This window comes from Condylura cristata, unplaced genomic scaffold (assembly GCF_000260355.1).
Source record: "Condylura cristata isolate star-nosed mole 26May11 unplaced genomic scaffold, ConCri1.0 scaffold00016, whole genome shotgun sequence".
Lineage (NCBI taxonomy): Eukaryota > Metazoa > Chordata > Mammalia > Eulipotyphla > Talpidae > Condylura > Condylura cristata.
The window spans coordinates 11604079-11621958 of record NW_004567117.1 but is presented as its reverse complement, the minus strand read 5'-3'; positions in this window follow the sequence as shown (position 1 = coordinate 11621958).

The window sequence follows — 17880 nt, the reverse complement described above, 5'->3', positions numbered from 1 at the left end:
ATATATATATATAAGTGAGCCTCCCTGGTGGTGCAAGGGGTTAAGTAGCAGTACTATAAAGCTATGCTGGCCACTGCAGCACAGAGTTCGATCCCTGGCTGCGGAAGTGACCCACTGGGTGCAGCAGACCACTCCTATCTCACCCACTGCTCCCCTCAGCTGTGCACTTCATCGATCTGCTTCTTCTGCTCCCTACTCTGTCTCTGGTTAATCCTCTCACCCCAACCCCCCACACCTCTGGTTTACATCCCAGTTCTTGTATGCATAAATAAAATCTTGTTTTAAAAAAATACTAGGTGAAAATATGGAAATTTAAAATAATTTTAGAGTGGAGAATCTCTTCATAAAGAAACTATAAAAATGAGAAGCCATAAAGGAAAAAAAAAATGCTGACATAAAGATGAAAACTATCAGCTCTATAAAAAATCACAAAAATTTAAAATAAAAACAACAGAGACAAATAGTTGCAATATTTGTTATTACTGTAGCTTAAGAGCCCATAAATATTAGTAATGAAACACCTGATAGAAAACAGGCAAAGGATATACAAAAAAAAAATTCAGACTAGTCAATAAACATATTAAAAGGAAAATAATTTCACTAGTAATTCAGAAAATTCAAAATTTAAAAACATTTTTGATCATTAAATTGCACATTTAATAACATTTGGATTAATAATAGACAATTTTGATAACAGAACACTAGTAGATACCCAAGTTGTTGCTAAGTATGTAACTAGTCAATTTTTTTTAAGGTTCAGACACTGTTTATTTTCCAGAAATAAAAATAAGAATTTTTTTTTACATTTTTTTATTACAAAAGTTTATTTTTACATCATTTTCTAGTCATTTTTTTAAAGATTTATTTACTTGCATACAGAACTGGGGTACAGGCCAGAGGTGCAGGGGCAGTGAGAGGATTCACCAGAGACAGAGTGGGGAGCAGAACAGGCAGATTGATGAAGTACACTGCTGAGGGGAGCAGCAGGTTGGTCAGGAGAGGTCTGCTGTGCCATGTGGATCACCTCCGGCACAGGTGGGGATTGAACTCATGCAGAAGTGGCTTTGGATTCTTAGTCCTGCACTTTAACCCGCTGGGCCACCAGGGAGGGCCGTAACTAGTCATTTTTATAACTCTGTGTCTCTGCCATCCTCTTTCCCTTCCTTTGTTTAGAGTTCTATACATTTTTTTAAATGTTTGAATCCAATAAATACATATGAGTTTCATGGAATAATATGTGCAATATGTGCATTCAATATACTTTCCTATCTCTTGGCTTATGCTATTCTAACCTGGCCTATTATTTTAAAAGGCATTTTTAGTGTCTTTTAAAATGAAATCATTTTATACCTGGAAGCAAAGATGGGCCAAATACTACACCACATACACTTTAGCGACATCTTTAAAGATAGAGCACCCAATGCAACGATAGTGAAGGCAAGGATAAATAGATGGGACTGCATCAGGTTAAAGAGCTTCTGAACAGCAAAAGAGACATTACAAAAAACAAACAGACATCCCACAGATTGGGAAAAAAAAATTCTCACTCAAAACCAGCGATAATGGATTGATCACAAAAAAATACGGAGAACTGATGAAACTCAACAAGAATAAACAACCCTATCAAAAAATGGGCAGAAGAGCTAAAAAGACACTTCTCCAAAGAGGAAATGCAGATGGCCAACAAGCATATGAAAAAATGTTCAACATCACTTGTAATAAGGGAGATGCAAATTAAAACCATAATGAGATACCACCTCACCCCAGTGAGAATGGCACATCTCCAAACAACTAGCAACAACAAATGTTGGTGAGGTTGTGGAGAAAAAGGAACTCTCCTGCACTGCTGGTGGGAATGCAAACTAGTACAACCACTATGGAAAACTGAAGGTTCCTCAAACTACTGAACATGGAGCCTCCCTACCACTCAGCAATCCCACTCCTAGGTATCTCCCCCCAAAACACAAAATCACTGATTCAAAAAGATACCTGCATCCCCATGTTTATTGCTGCTTTATTCACAATTGGAAAGACATGGAAGCAGTCCAAATATCCAAAAATGGATGACTGGATAAAAAAGGATTTGGTAGATATACACAATGGAATATTACTCAGCAACCAAAAAAAAAAAGAAACACATGTCTTTTGCAGCAACATGGATGGAGCTGGAAAAGATCATGCTTAGTGAAATAAGCCAGAAAGAAAAGGAAAAATACAAGATGGTTTCTCTCATAGCAGGAATATAACAGAACAGGCGAGAAAATAATGATTATGGTGAACAGCTATATACCAGAGACATTTTGTGGGGATGGAGTGGGGAATAGGATCAAAAACAGTGAGGGGAGGGAAATGCACTGGACTATGGTGATGGCACATGGGTGATTTGGTGATGGGAAGCCCAAGGGGATTGCAAGTACGATGGAAAAATGCACAAAAATATGTAAAAATAAACTATTATAATAAAATTTTTTTTAAATGAAGTCATTTCACATATAAACAATACTATTAACTCTTAAATCTAGGGTGTGGATATATGGGGCTCATTATTTTGTTTTCTCTACTTTTGTGTGTATACTTTTTTTTATTGCTTTTAAAAAATCTACTCCAGTCCCTCCCTGGTGGCGCAGTAAAACTAAGCGGACCATCGCGCCACTTAAGTGCGAGTTTGATCCCTGGCCAGGGAGTTCATCCACATGGCACAGCAGACCTCTCCTGACCCGCCCACTGCTCCCCTGAGCAGTGTACTTCCTCGATCTGCCTCTTCTGCTCTTCACTATTTCTGGTGAATGCTTTCGCTGCCCCTGAACCTCTGGCCTGTACCTCATTTCTGTATGCATAAATAAATAAAATATTAAAAAAACAAAACTACTCCAAAAATGTCCTTTTGAGATTTGCTAGTGGGTTACCTACTATGTGTCTTTTGAAACTTTGGAATTCTAGAAGTTAAACAAATTGATAGTGTCTAAATGGCTGTCTCACACTTACTTGTAATTGCTCCTTAACTGCTTTTCCCCCGTCTACTATAAGCCCAGTGAAGAGAGGAAACATATTTTCTTTGTTCTCTATTTTATTCTTTGGGGCCATTACAGTGCCTATTCATATTAATAATACTTGAAACTTAGGCCCTGAACCTCATAGAAACATAGAAGTAACAGCAAATCAGGAGTGGGGAGTGGGATTTTTTGCAACCTCTCTTGAAATCGGAACATCTATTAACAAGTGTATGTCCCATGCAGACTTCAGAATCAAAAGGATAATTAAAAAGCAATCACCCACCCACTGCTCTCCTCAGCAGTGTATTTGAGTAGATCTGCCTGTTCTGCTCCCCACTCTTTCTCTGGTGAATCCTCTCACCCACCACACCTCTGGCCTGTACCCCAGTTCTGTAAGCATAAATAAATAAATCTTAAAAAAAAAAAAAAAGCAATCCCACAGTTGCTCTGAACCGAATAAACCACTAGTCATAAGGTAAGCACCCAACTTTTTAGAACTTAGTTTAAAGTCAATGAGGATCATTTTGAGGTCTGGTAATGAATACTCAGGAAACATGCTATTTTAACTTTAGTTCTCTCTTAAAAGACAGTATTTTGGGCCCTCCCTGGTGGCGCAGTGGGTTAAAGCGCAGCACTAAGAATCTCAAGCCACTTCTCCATGAGTTCGATTCCCGCCTGCCCCGGAGGTGACCACATGGCGCGGCAGACCTCTCCTGACCCGCCCGCTGCTCCCCTCAGCAGTGTACTTCGTTGATCTGCCTGTTCTGCTCCCCACTCTGTCCTGGTGAATCCTCTCATCCTCCGCACCTCTGGCCTGTACCCCAGTTCTGTATGAATAAATAAATAAATCTTTAAAAAAAAAAAAAAAAGACAGTATTTTGGCCCTAATCTCTTCTAAGTATCAGTCAAGGAACAAAATGTAAGTTTTCCTAACAATATGTTACAATATGATATGGGTATCAACATTGAGACCTAATGAACTCAAAATTGCTGTGCATAATTGATTATAAATTGTATTTTTAGGCAGATATTTATACATTCGCTGCTTTGTGATAATAAAAATATTTTCTGCTTTTGCCATATACATTATAAAGTTGTGCGATATTCAGTGGTGCTATTTTACTGTATTTATTGCTGTTGAGGTACCTTTATTTCATTCTTGCTAAGGTTTTAACAGTATAGAATCTTACCCCTCAGTGGCAGAGCACTATAACACACCCACTCCTGAATCACCATAGTCACTCATTATAGTCTATTGTGTTCTTTCCACACTCCCAAACATTGTTGTCACTTGTTTCCCTCCCCTTCTGAAAACCAAAAATGTTTTGTCAATTTAATCTTTTGTCAGTTTTCAAAGTTTGTTACAAGTTTGTCTTTGTTTAACCCTTTGTCTGGTTTGCCTATATTCCACATATAAGTAACACCATTCAGTACTTATCTTTCTCCTTCTGGCTTATTTTGCTAAGTATAAGCCCTTCCAGCTCCATCCATGTTGCTACAAATAGCATGAGTTTACCTTTTTGATTGCCTAGTAGTATTCCTCCGTGTGTGTGTGTGTGTGTGTGTGTGTGCACGTGCACGCGTGCACCACATCGTCATATCTTATTGATCCACTTGTCTGTTTGGGGCCACTTAGTGTTGCTATAAACATAAGAGTGCAGGTTTCCTTTCAAATTAGTGTTTTTGCTAGAAATTGCTAGCTTGTATGACAGATTCATTTTTATTCTTTCAAGAAATCTCCATACTGCTTTTCTAGTCCTAGGGGTTTCTTGGCCCTAGTAATTGGACCAGTCTACATGCCCACCAACTTTGTAAAATGGGTTACACCCTCACCAGCACACCCTCACCAGAACAGGGGCCTCCCTACAGCTCTTGACATCCCCACCAGCACTTATTGTTTCTGGTCTTTATGATATGGACCATCCTCATTGGTTTGAGGTGGTATCTCATTGGATGGTTTTGATTAAATTCCCCTGATGATGAATTTTTTTTTTTCATGTGTCTGTTGGAGAACCTTATGTCTTCTTTGGAGAAGTGTCAATTTAGTGTCTCTGCCCATTTTTTGGATTTTGTTTTTTTTTCTTTTTGTTGAGTTTATGTGTTCTTTGTAAATCTTGTAGTAGTTCTCAGATGTATGTTAGTGTGAAGATATTTTCTTTTTTAGGATTTATTTTTATTCTGAATAAAACAAGAGTGTAGGCCAGAGGAGAGGGGAGGCCCCTATTCTGGTATTTTTTTAAAGATTTATTAATTTATTCATACAAGAACTGGGAGATAGACCAGAGGTGCAGGACATGAGAAGATTTACCAGAGACAGAGTGGGGAACAGAACAGAGTGACCAAACTACACTGCTGAGGGAAGCAGCAGGCAGGACAGGAGAGGTCTGCTGTGCCATGTGGGTCACCTCTCTGGTCAGAGATTGAACTCGTGCTGCAGTGGCTATGGATAACTTCATAGTGCTCTTCTTCAACCCCTTATTAAAGTCCTGTTCTGGTACTTTAAAGATCTTTTCTTGACAGAAATTTGGACTTGAATTTAGAGTACTTGAATTTCATTTTCAGCACTGCTATTAGTCTACCATTTGATCTGAGACAAATAATTTATCCTATGTGGGCCTCAATTTCTTCATCCATCAATGCAGGTGTGGTAATATCAATGTTACAGAGTTATTTGGATTAAAGGATGTGTGTGTGCGTGTGTGTGTGTTATACTTTGTGAACTATTAGGTACTATAGAAATATAAAAGTTGGGGCATCTCTGGTGGTACAGGGATGAAAGTCTCAGCATTATCACCAACCACTGCAGCATGAGCTGGATCCCTGGTCAGGGGCTGACCCACTTGGTGCAACAGACCTTTTGTGTCTCTCCAGTGCTCCCCTCAGCAGTATATTTCAGTAGACCTTCCTGTTCTGTTTCCCACTCAGTCTCTGGTGAGTCATCTCATCCCTTGACCCTGTACCTCTGGCTTAAACCCCAGTATGCATAAATAAATAAAAACAAATCTTTTTAGAAAAGGAAATATAAGAAGTTGCTCTGTTACAAAAAGATATTTACTACTATAAACTAAACCAGACCCAAATGACATTTTGTTACTCTTTTAGTATTCTCTATCAAAAACTTTTCAGGTTCAGGGTTGGGGAAAAGTACACATTGACCCGTTTGGTAACATCAACCTTGATCCCTTAGCTAAAGTGATGCCAGGATTAGACTTTGTAAAGTTACTAATTTCCCTTTGTAATTACTTGATATTCTATGAGAGAGTGTAAAGATAGTTTGAGATTATATAGATATCTTTTTACTGCATAAAGTTCTCCTACTCATTGGTGGATCTTGCCTGCCACAGTTATTATTGTGGTTGTGGTAGTGATTTCTACTTCCCACATTCCTTCCAAGTTTATAATGGAAAATCTTGTTGCTCCTTCTATGTTTATAAGTGAAATTCTTTTTTAAAAAAGAGATTTATTTATGTATGCATACAAGAATTGGGATGTAGGCCACAGGTATGGGACAGTGAGAGGATTCACTAGAGAAAGAGTGAGGAACATAACAGGCAGATAGACGGAAAAACACTCTGAGGGGAGCAGTGGGCCAGACAGGAGAGGTCTGCAAAGCCATGTGGGTGAGTTCCCTGGCAGGGGATCACAGTTGTGCTGCAGTGGCTGTGTATTGCTTCATAATGCTGCGACTTAACTTCTTGTGCCATCAGGGAGACCCTAGAAGTGAAATTCTCAAAGGAATACTTCTCTTCCCTCTCCCCTCCCCCACATCTTTATTTGTTCATTTAATTCTTGTTTTTTCCTTTGGGTTATAATTCAGTATCGTTGCTACTATATTGTTCAAATTGTTTCAACTTGATATTTTTTTGTGTTGGTTTCTACTATGTCCCTTTGACATTTTTTTGGGTTTTGGTGAGAGAGAGAGGTGGGGGGGGGCACTGTAGCACTGGCAGACACTATCAGATGCTTTAGGCACATCTGGTATTCTCGCTACTCCAGTCCTGCAATCAATTAGTTCTCCAAGGAGTCCTGGTTCCTTTTATTAAAGAATGGCATTTAAAAGACAAGATCTGGAAACGAGCTATGCTCACTGCTACTGAGGTCACATCGTTCTGGCAGACAGGAGAGCATGGCCATCTGAATAGAATTGAAGTGAGAAACAGCTATGAAAAGTATGGGGCCTATCATTAAAATCAGTCTTTTAACCCCACAGATGATCAAGTATTTAACAATGGGTACCCAGCCTTTGCATCTCTACAGTACATTCTTTAGAGATTAAATCCTTCATTTCCTTCCTCTGTGCATAGACAAGAGCCATGTATCTTTAGGTGGAGACAACTTAGAAGTCCCCTGTCAAGAATAATTACATTTTTAATGTTAATGATTCACTGTTGCTACCTATATAAAATAATTTCAAATTTGTATCTGTTGGAACTGTTCTTGCAGAATGTAACTGTTGGATTGCTTCCTGGGCTTGAATACTCGCTTTGGTTCTCTAGTAAACTTATTTTGGATGTATAAAGAACTGGGGTGTAGGCCAGAAGAGCAGGAGTGAGAGGGTTCACCAGAGTGGGGGCAAAACAGGAGGATCCACTGATTTACACTGCTGAGAGGAGCAGTAGGCATACAGGAGAGGTCTGCTTCGCCATATGTGGGTTATCTCCTTGTTGGGGGATGGAATTTATGCCACAAAGGCTGGAGATAGCTTGATAGTGCTGAGACTTCAACCCCTGAGCCACCAGGGAGGGCCTCTAATAAACTCTTTGTCTAACTATCATTCAGACTTTATTTCCAACACATATAATGCATAAATACACAAACATCTATATATATCTGTCATCTATGAATCTATATTAACAGCTCTGTCTTTACCTTAGCAAACCAGAATGAATTCTAGACTGCCTTCCTTTGCTTATATGTAACATTTTACTCCCAGTGAAAAACTTGACTGCTCATCTACAATCTATTACCTTATTTGTTGAACAATGGAAATAAAAGTAGATTACAGGCCCTCCCTGGTGGCCCAGTAGGTTAAGGCACGGCACTGCAAGTGAACAGCAGCCGCTTAGGTTCAAGTTTGATCCCAGCCCCGGGGTTGATCCATATGGTGTCTCAGACCTCTCCTGCCTTGCCCTCGGCAGTGTACTTCATCAATCTGCTGTTTTGCTCCCCACTCTGTCACTGGTGAATCTTCTCACTGCCCCTGTGCCTCTGGCCTATATCCCAGTTCTGTATGCATAAATAATTTTTTTTAAAGTAGATTGCAAATAGAGTCGTTTCAGGATTCCTAGCATACCTCCTTGTGAGAAACAAATTTACTACTGAAAGAACTTCTTTTGTTGTGGTGTGTGACTCATTTGTAGTAAGGATAGATTTATCTGTACTATCTGCATTTTTTCTTCTCCAATTCCTGGTAGATTTTAAAATTGTATATAATATATACTCTTTGTGACAAACAGTTCTGTAGATTTTAATAAAACAGTGTGTGCCCACTGTAACAGTTCCACATAAAACCTTTCTATCACTTGACTAATTCTCTCATAATACATATTATAGAAACCTATTATTTCCATCCCTGCAATCCCTGGTAAAACACTGATCAACTTTCTTCCCTATAGTGTTTTGTGTTAAATAATCATACATGACAAAGTATTTAAGTCTGACTTCTTTGTCTCAGTAAAATGCATTGATTCATTTACACCATAAATTAGTAGTTCATTCCTTTTTATTTCTGAGTAGTACACCCTCTCTTTATCCATTTGCTGATTAAAGATCCATCTGGGTTGTTTTCAATTCTTGGTGACTCAGAATAAAAGGACTATGAATATTTGTATACATATTTTTTGTGAATATAAACTTTCATTCCTTTTGAGTAGATGCATATAGTGGAATGCTGGGGAATAAGGATGGCAGGTGTATATCTAAATATATAAGAAACTGACAATCTATTTTCCAAAGTGGTTGCTCCTACCATATGTATTCTCACCAGGAATTTATGAGCTCAATTATTCTGTATGCTCAAAGCACTTGGCATTTAGACTTAACAAATTTTATACATCCTAATTAGTGTTAAATGGGTGAAAACTAAGCTAGCTCAAGATTAAATTAAAATTATGTAGATGTGTGAATTTTGCCATCTTCTCAAAATGAACCAAAGAGATATGTGAAAATATCAAGAAATATCAGAAACTGAGAGGCATGGGAATAAAGATACTCATTTTTATATTTTTTCATTTTTCTTAACCTGGTTGAAAGATAAGTGGTATATTTATATTTAAATGATAGGTAAAAGTCACTCTGCATAAAAAGATAAGAGAATTGAGCAAATGGCTCATATGTCTTACACATTCAGTAAAAGCATTAGGACTAGAATAAAGCCCATTTTTCTATTCTCCATAATTTCTTAGACCCCCAATCCTTTGACTTTTTGGCCTACAGGTAACAAGTAACATCTCCCAAGAGAAGGCTGTCAATTAATGCAGTCCCTACATTATCAGATAAATGTGGAAATACCCAAAACATGAAACATGAAATAAAACAGACTGTAAACTGTTCTGTTGGATAGCAGGATAATGATTTCCCATCCTCAGAGAATCGTGACTGGAAGGCACTCTAGGGAAATTCTGGATTACTGTAAATGATCTATCTCTTTTTAAAAAAAATCTATTTATTACATCATCCTTCATTTCTGTACAATGTATGACTTTCCTGTGAAATCCCCACCACCAGTTCATATGTGCACCATCACCATAGTCCCTTGTGTTCTTCCCACTCCTGTCCTGATCCTTCTCCCTCCTCCTCACCCCCTGCAGAATGTCTCTGATTTATTCTGTCACCCTGACCATCACTCAGTAAGTCAAAAGTGAGAGACAGGAGCTGGGATTTGGAAAGCTCACTTTATTCAGAAAATTGGAATTTCTGAGGAGATGACAGGAGAAACCATCTCAACTCTTGTGGCTCAGGTAGGATTTTTACAAGGTAATTGAAATAAGTCAAAGATTTGAGGAGATATCATGGTTTGTGGGGTCCTTACCCTTTTGTGCACAATTGCAAGACACAGCTCAGTCTCAGAGTGCAACAACAAACAATAGGGTTTCTTTCAGAGAAGTAGTTGGGATAAGCAAAAAGTTTCTAACACCACAAATGGTCAACTGCCCTACCCCAGCTAATGTCCACAGTATACAGTACTAAAGCTGCTGGTGCAAACAGCATCGTCCCTCAATGAAAGCCTGAAGCTAGTGGCACACCAGTAAGTGATGGACCAGGATCCAATAGGTGGGTTGCTGAGGTGGAACCACAGCAACTTGTCTCCTGAAGCAGAAGTCTGTTTCCTGAAGCCAGACGCAAGTCTACTAATGTGACGTCCAAGTTGAGTCAAACACTTTTTCTTATGCTGATTCAAACCTCAAACTGACCAAAATCTTCCACGTAGCCTCAAACCTCTCCCAGGTTTCTGTTATATCCCCCTTCAGGGTACTTGCCTTTCAAACTGGATTGGTCTATTTTCCAGACTAGCTGCCTTCAAGACTTAACTGGTGCCAATGCAAGCTTGAATCCAGTTGGTGTCAGTGGGAGCTCAGATCTCTCTAGTTCACTTTCAAAGTCAGCTCAAGGTTCAAAACCAAAACACTGGTAGTGGATCCAACCTTCCTGGGCAGTCCTGGCCAGAGCTGGGCAGATAAGTTCTGCTGAAGCTGAATGGCACAGGGCAGGTGCAAGCCCAAACAGCATGTCTCCAAAACTTCCATGGTTTCATTTCTTTTTTCCCAAAATCTCAAATCAGGCTGCACTAAGGTGGGTGACAGCTGTGATCAGCCCAGGCTGATACCACTCCACTGGGGGCCCTGGCACCTTCAGAAAGCCAGAAAAATACCCTGAGAACAAAAAGCTAAGTTTTGGCAGGTTCCCGCTAGTTTTTTGCAAGCTTGGAGTTGCTGCATAGACATGTTAGGGGAATGGGTGGTCTGAGTCCTATATCCATGATTCATCTGGCAACAAAGAAACTCAGTGAGGAATGCTGGAGGTTTGCTTGAGTTTTTTAGGGCAGTTAATATGTTAATGATCTAAAGTACACAACTGAGTATTCCAAAGGTTACACAGTTAACCACAGTAATGGTTAACTGAGACAGAAGCAGTTTCCTCTAGGTGTACTTTGCTTTTGTGCTATCAGTCTCATCACATATGGTTCAAATATAGGCTGTGAACTTTTGCTGTGTGCATGTTTTTGAGAGATCACATGAAAATTCCTGACACTAAGGAATGGCAGCTCATGAAAAAGTATGGTGGGCCTGATCTTCCCTTTTACCATGTTCTTGGTCTTCTATTTTATCTTCGGTCTCTTCCAAAAATTAAATTTAAAAGAATGCTTAATGTTCTTATGTTTTAAGAAATTATTTGTATATCTTCAACTATGCTGAAAAAGTAAGTATTAAATAGCATGTGTAAAGAAAATTTTAAACTTTCTAAGAAATAAGGGGAAAATGATCTGAATAAACCAAGAAACATTTCAGAATGCCAAAAAAAAAAGTTTGTAAGCTTTCTTACTTAATTTATAGGTTTAACGAAATCTCAATAAAAATCCAAGTGGAGTATCTTTAGAACTCAAGAAAGCAATTCTAAAATGCATCTGCAAAAGGAAACAGAACTGTCAAGAATATTTTTATAGGGAGATCATACCCTTCCAGATCTTAAAAGGTAAATTCAGTTGTAATATTTTAAATACACATAGGTATAAAATTTGTCAAATCACTAAAAAAGAAAGGAGAAATAGACAGAGATCATATAGGCAAAATTTAGGTTCCAAAGCCACGGTGAGAAAAATGGGTAAAAAATGAGGACAATTTAAACACACACATCAACAATACAAATAACTTTTACAACAACAGTGTTTAAGTTCATTCATAAGTAGCAGCTAAAGCTATGAAATATATTTGATTGGGTAGGCAAAGATTTTTTATTTTTACTATGAATTGGCAGCAGTGTATGGAATACGTCATTTTCATACGGTAATGGAAAATGTGTCAATTGGTGAAGCCTCTCCATTCCCACAGAAACAATGGCACATGTAAAATAACAAAAGGCTAAACATATTTCTTTTAGAAGGTTTATTTATTTATCCATACAAGAGCTGGGGTACAGACCAGAGTTGCGTAGGGGGTGAGAAGTTTCACCAGAGACAGAGTGGGGAGCAGAAACAGGCAGGTGTACTGAAATACACTGCTGAGGGAAGCAGTGAGCAAGACAGGAGAGGTCTGCTGCATGAGGGATCCCTGGCCAGGGATCAAACTCACACTGCAGCATCTGAGGGTAGTTTCAAGGGCTTTGGCTTAACCATCATCACCATGGAGGCCCTCAAATTATTTCTAAAAATACTGTATTAGCATGAGATTAAAAACTATACATGCTCAATGATAGGAAAGGTTAAATGATTCATTTTCAGAATGAAATATGTGGCCCTAAGTTAGAAATACTCTATGTACTAATATGACATGGATTCATTGGGGAAATAATTGAAAAATCAGGTAGAGGGGAGATAATTGATGGACTTATATCTCCTCAGAGGTTGAAGAAAAAGTAATGCAGAGCAAAGATGCAGTATTTGGTGAGATAAAGAAGGGAGGAGGATTATCTTTCATTCTAAAAGAAAGAGAGGTATATCCAAATGCCGAGCATGGAATAGAGCTTATTTCTCTCTCTTCCAAAACACTTTCTACTTCAATTTAACTAATCTAGTTTCTTCTTTTCCTTCCCTTTCTGAAGTTCCATTTCTTCAAAGTTCTACCAAGCCACTAAAGGTTTTTATGTCATGTACAATCTCAGGACTACACAAGAAAATACAAAGTCAGTCATTATTCCAATTTAATACTCATTTACTGAGTTTCAGGTAGGTAAAGGAAATAGGCTGTGATAGTTTCTGAGAACCATAATCATTCACATGCAATTTATACATTTTCATTTTACAAGGTAGATTTAGATAAATATTATGGCATATATATATATATATATATATATATAGTGCTCTGAGAAAATTAATTATGATGGGATCATTGATTAGAAAGTGCTATTTAAATGAGACCTTAAAGGAAAGGTAATATTTTTTGATTGGTTCATGTGGAAGCAAAGGGATTCCAAACGGAATATATAAGTTACAGAAAAGAGGAAATAAATTAAAAAGCAATCTATTTACATAATTTTTCTTCTATACTGATATTGTTCTCCCACCTCCTACAAGTTAACTTTTCATCTAAATTGACTCTTGGAAAAGTGGATATTTCTACCTCAGCCTCCTATCTCAGTGGCCTCTGAGTGATATTCTATAGCTTCTGTGTACAAAGGAGAGCAGTATAAGTGAAGTTACCCAGAGTAATAGAGAGGATGCATAACTTTGGAGAACCCTGAATACAGATTTAGCAAATATCTCCAAGAGGCAGAAATTCATCAGTTGTAGTTTCTCATTAGTTCCTATCTGGCCTTCCTATTAGTCTACTGCTAAAAACAAAGTAACAACAAAAACAGCAACCTAAAGTAAAAGGTAGAACTGGTTAATATCAACATAAATCATAATAACCAGAGCAATTAAAAAATAAATGTTTATTTTTGTTTCTCTATTTTTGTTTTTTTTTTTCAGGGAAAAATTTAAACATTGTTTGAAAATGACTATGTCTCTTCTCCCACTTCTAATTTAAAACTACACAAGCATCAAGAAAATAAAAACCAGTTGTGGGCATGAATTATTAGTGTTCAATGTATCTACAGTTCACTACTCCATCAGCAATCTGTAATCATGGTTTTCATTAGCACTAACCAATCACCAATAAATACGGGCAGGGCAAAAAGGGACTCTGACTCATAAATATGTTTATTACATTACAAGTCATATCTTTAGTCCAATTTGAACAGAGTACCCCCAGAAGTTTATTGGTTTCCTTTAACCAGCCAGTATGTTAAGATTCATGTTAGCCAAATCTCAGCTAATACCAGCAAGAAGAAACAAGGAAGCAATTATCAAATGTTTTAGATGTGCACAGTTAAAGGGGAAATACCCAGTGAAAACAAATGCCAGGCCTCTGGCTCAAATCCTAGAACTGCAGACTAGAATCCAAATTCAGATGTAGAGTTTCAGAGCACTCTGTGACAGCAAATGACTCTTGTTTAACTGGAAACACCCTACTGGAGCTTGTATCTTCACTGAAATGATAAAATCTCCTTGATTTAGAAGGCCCTTAATACAAAAATGGTAATTTCTGAATTAATAATAGCTATTAAACTGGCCAAAATCAAGATATAAAGAAAGCCAAAGCTCTAGTTTAGTTCCTATCTGTTCCTTTCCGTATCTTGTTTTGGCTTCTAGAATTAAAATGTTCCCTTGTTGTGTAGAAATTTTTTTTCAGATGCATCAAATTCCCCAAAGTAAAAGGCTTAAGGACTGCTTTGTCCTCAAGTGGCCAGTTCCAGCACTATGAATGCTTTTTATAGTAATGTCAGGACAATTGAGGTCTTATTGTCTAGCAGTTCTCATGGTCCAAGACCTACTTCTCCCCTGCAGCCAGTCGACAAGGAGCAATTATTATACTACTGCAGTTATTTGGAACAAGGGTTGACTGGAGGTTTTCTTTCTGGAGGCACACAGCTTGTTGGAATTTTTCTTTGGTCATCAAGATACTAGATGGTATCTCACTTCCTCTGCCTGGGCTATGCCAGCCTAGTGTGGTTTGTCCCTCATTAGTAGTGCTGGGATAAATACAGATAAAAACCTAATTGATACTTAGTTTTCCTTACTTTATGCAGATAAAAATGTTGTCTTGTAGTGATTTAATTTAACATTGTCATGTTGTAAAATTTAGTAACATTTTAAGAGAAAATAAGTGCCATCAAGCCTAGGAAGCAGTGTTTACTTCAGCTTCTTTCATTTGGCATAACATAGATATTGTGTTTCCTATTGTTATGGCAACACAGGATAAGATTTATATTCAAATGTTAGATAACAAGTGTTGGTAAGGATGTGGAAATTGGAACCCTAATACATTGTTGGCAGAATGTCAAATGGTAGGGACACTTTTATTTTTTTTAATCTCTGATACCCTAAATATAATTCAAAGATTTTCTTCTTCTTCTTTTTTTAAATATTTATTTATTTGGTCCTCTCTGGTGGCGCAGCCAGTTAGGCTAAACCACAAACTGGGCGCACCCGCTTCAGTGAGAGTTCCATCCCAGCCCCGGAGGGGATCCACATGGTGCAGCAGACCTCTCCTGTCTCACCCACTGCTGCCCTCAGCAGCGTACTTCCTCAGTCTGCCTGTTCTGCATCCTACTTTGTCTCTGGTGAACCCTCTCACTGTCCCTGCACCTCTGAGCTGTACCCCAATTCTGCATGTATAAATAAATATATCTTACTTGTTTTTGCATATAGGAACTGGGGTACACGCCAGAGGTGCAGGGGATGAGAGGATTCACTAGAGACAGAGTGGTAAGTAAAACAGGTATATTGTCCGAAATACACCTCTGAGGGGAGCAGTGAGAGAGATAGGAAAGATCTGCTGTGCCATGTGGGTCACCTCGCTGGCCAGGGATCGAACTCAGTGCTCCAGTGGCTGTGGAGAGCTCCATAGAGCTCCATAGTACTGTAATTCAACCTTTTAGCCTCTAGGGAGGCCTCTACAGTCACTAAAAATTTGTAGCCATCCATCAAAGTGTTAAGCATAGCTATCATACCATCTAGTAATTCTATTCCTTGATGCATACAAAAGAGAATTGAAAACACATTCAGAGAAATTTGTGCATGGATGTTCATAGCAGTATTGCTTATGAAAGCCCAAAGTGAAAATAACCTGAAACAGAAAGATTATTGGTCATGAGGGCTATAGGAGAAGGCTAGAGGGTGATGGCTAAGGAGGCTGGGATTTCTTATGGGGGTGGGGATGGGGTGGATGCACAACTTAGTAAATGTACTTAAGTCATTGAACTGTACACTTTAAATGTGTAAATTATATAAAATGTAAATCTCTCAAAAAAAGTTTTTCTTTGTTGGGGCCTCCCTGTAGTACAAAGGGTTAAAGCACAGCACTATGAAGCTGTCTGCAGACACTGTGGGATGGGTTCTATCCCCCACCTGGGAGGTGACCCACATGACTCAGGGGAGCACTCCTGTCCCACCCACTGCTCCCCTCAGCAGTGGACTTCAGTGTATCTGCCTGTTCTTTTCCCTACTCTGTGTCTGATGAATCCTCTCACCCTCTTCACCTCTGGCTTGTACCCCAGTTCTTGTATGCATGAATTTTTTTTAAAGCTCTTCTTCTTAAAAAATATTCAAGTCTCAATAAAAATTCAGGCATATTTAAGACTTTAAATGAGATTTCAGGAAAAAAGATAAAATTTAGAGGAAAAGAGTTACAATAAAATTACTTAGAACTAGCAATTGTTACATTAATTTGAACAATAAAATATTTCCAGCAATGACATAATTCTTTATAACAAGTAAACTAGTTTAGTATTTGTTTCAACATATTGTCTTGATCTATTCACCAGAAAGAAATTTTACCTCAAAGTCTAGTCTATGGATAGATATTGTCATTTACCAGAAATCCCCAGTGCCTATTTTCAAATGCTTATTTCCCTCTACTCTCAGGAAAGTGACCCCCAATATTTTACATATACATATATAAATTTTCTCTGTATGTATATATGTATATATAACCATATTCAAACACAATTTTCAAATAATACAGAGGGAATTTTTCTTCTGTTCTGTGTGACATTGGTACACATAACTAAAATGGAAAATGTCACCACTGTGGTTAAAACAGGAAACCGAAACCAGAGTGGATAAACATGGAATTTTAGAGACATTAAAAAAACGAGACCATAGGCTGGAACTCATAGTCAAGCTTGAGGAAATTCTGTCCAACGAGCTGATCAGAAAGCCTACAAATGAAGATCTTGTGAGCCACTTAGAGCAGAGTATTGTTGGTTTCTATACCCATAACTTTAACTCCCAGGACTTCTGTCAACCAACCATCTCAAACTCATCTCCAGTTCTGTGACTTCTGCCTGTCTGAACCATACCAAAAAGAGGCCTCGCCTACCAATATTCTTAGTAATGTAACAATAAGCTAGTTACCCTTAAAGCAAGAACAGACATAAAGGAACTTTTTTTTTCCCCTGGGAGAGGGGAAAATGTACAAGGGGCAATTGTCAAAATTTCAGAAATGTTGTAAGCTTATTAACAGCATATTGGTAGCTTGAAATTGCCATGGTAGGGAAGTTAGCAAATGCTACAAATTTACCTGCACACTACAGGTTGACAATAGATGGGCTTCTCAAACTTTCCTAGCAAGTTTTGTTTCATTAACCAAATTATGACAAATGTTCACCTCTTAAGCTCATACTCACCAGTGTCATTTTCAGAGGTATTATAACTGCAATAATTTTAGAGTAATACTTTTCTTTAGCCAAATATGGAAGCATACCTTTCAAATATAAAAAATAAACAGAAAAACTGTTTTTATAGGTCAACATAAAGTATCAGCAGGACCTCCCCCCGGCCCAACAGGTTAAAATCGCAGCACTATAAAAGCTATATGCAACCACTGCAGCATGAGCTCACTCCCCAGCCAGGGAGCTGACCCACATGGTGCAGCAGACCTCTCCTGTCTCACCCACTGCTCCCCTCAGCAGTGTACTTCATCAGTCTGCCTGTTCTCCTCCCCATTCGGTCTCTGGTGAATCCTCTCACACCCTGCAACCTCTGGCCTGTACCCATTCTTGTATGCATAAATAAGTCTTTTTAAAAAGTGGTTCAACTTAAGTACGCCCATCACCCTACCCAAGAAACAGAACATTAACTTAAAATTCTTATGTACCCTTCTGCTATCACACTCCATATATCTGAGGT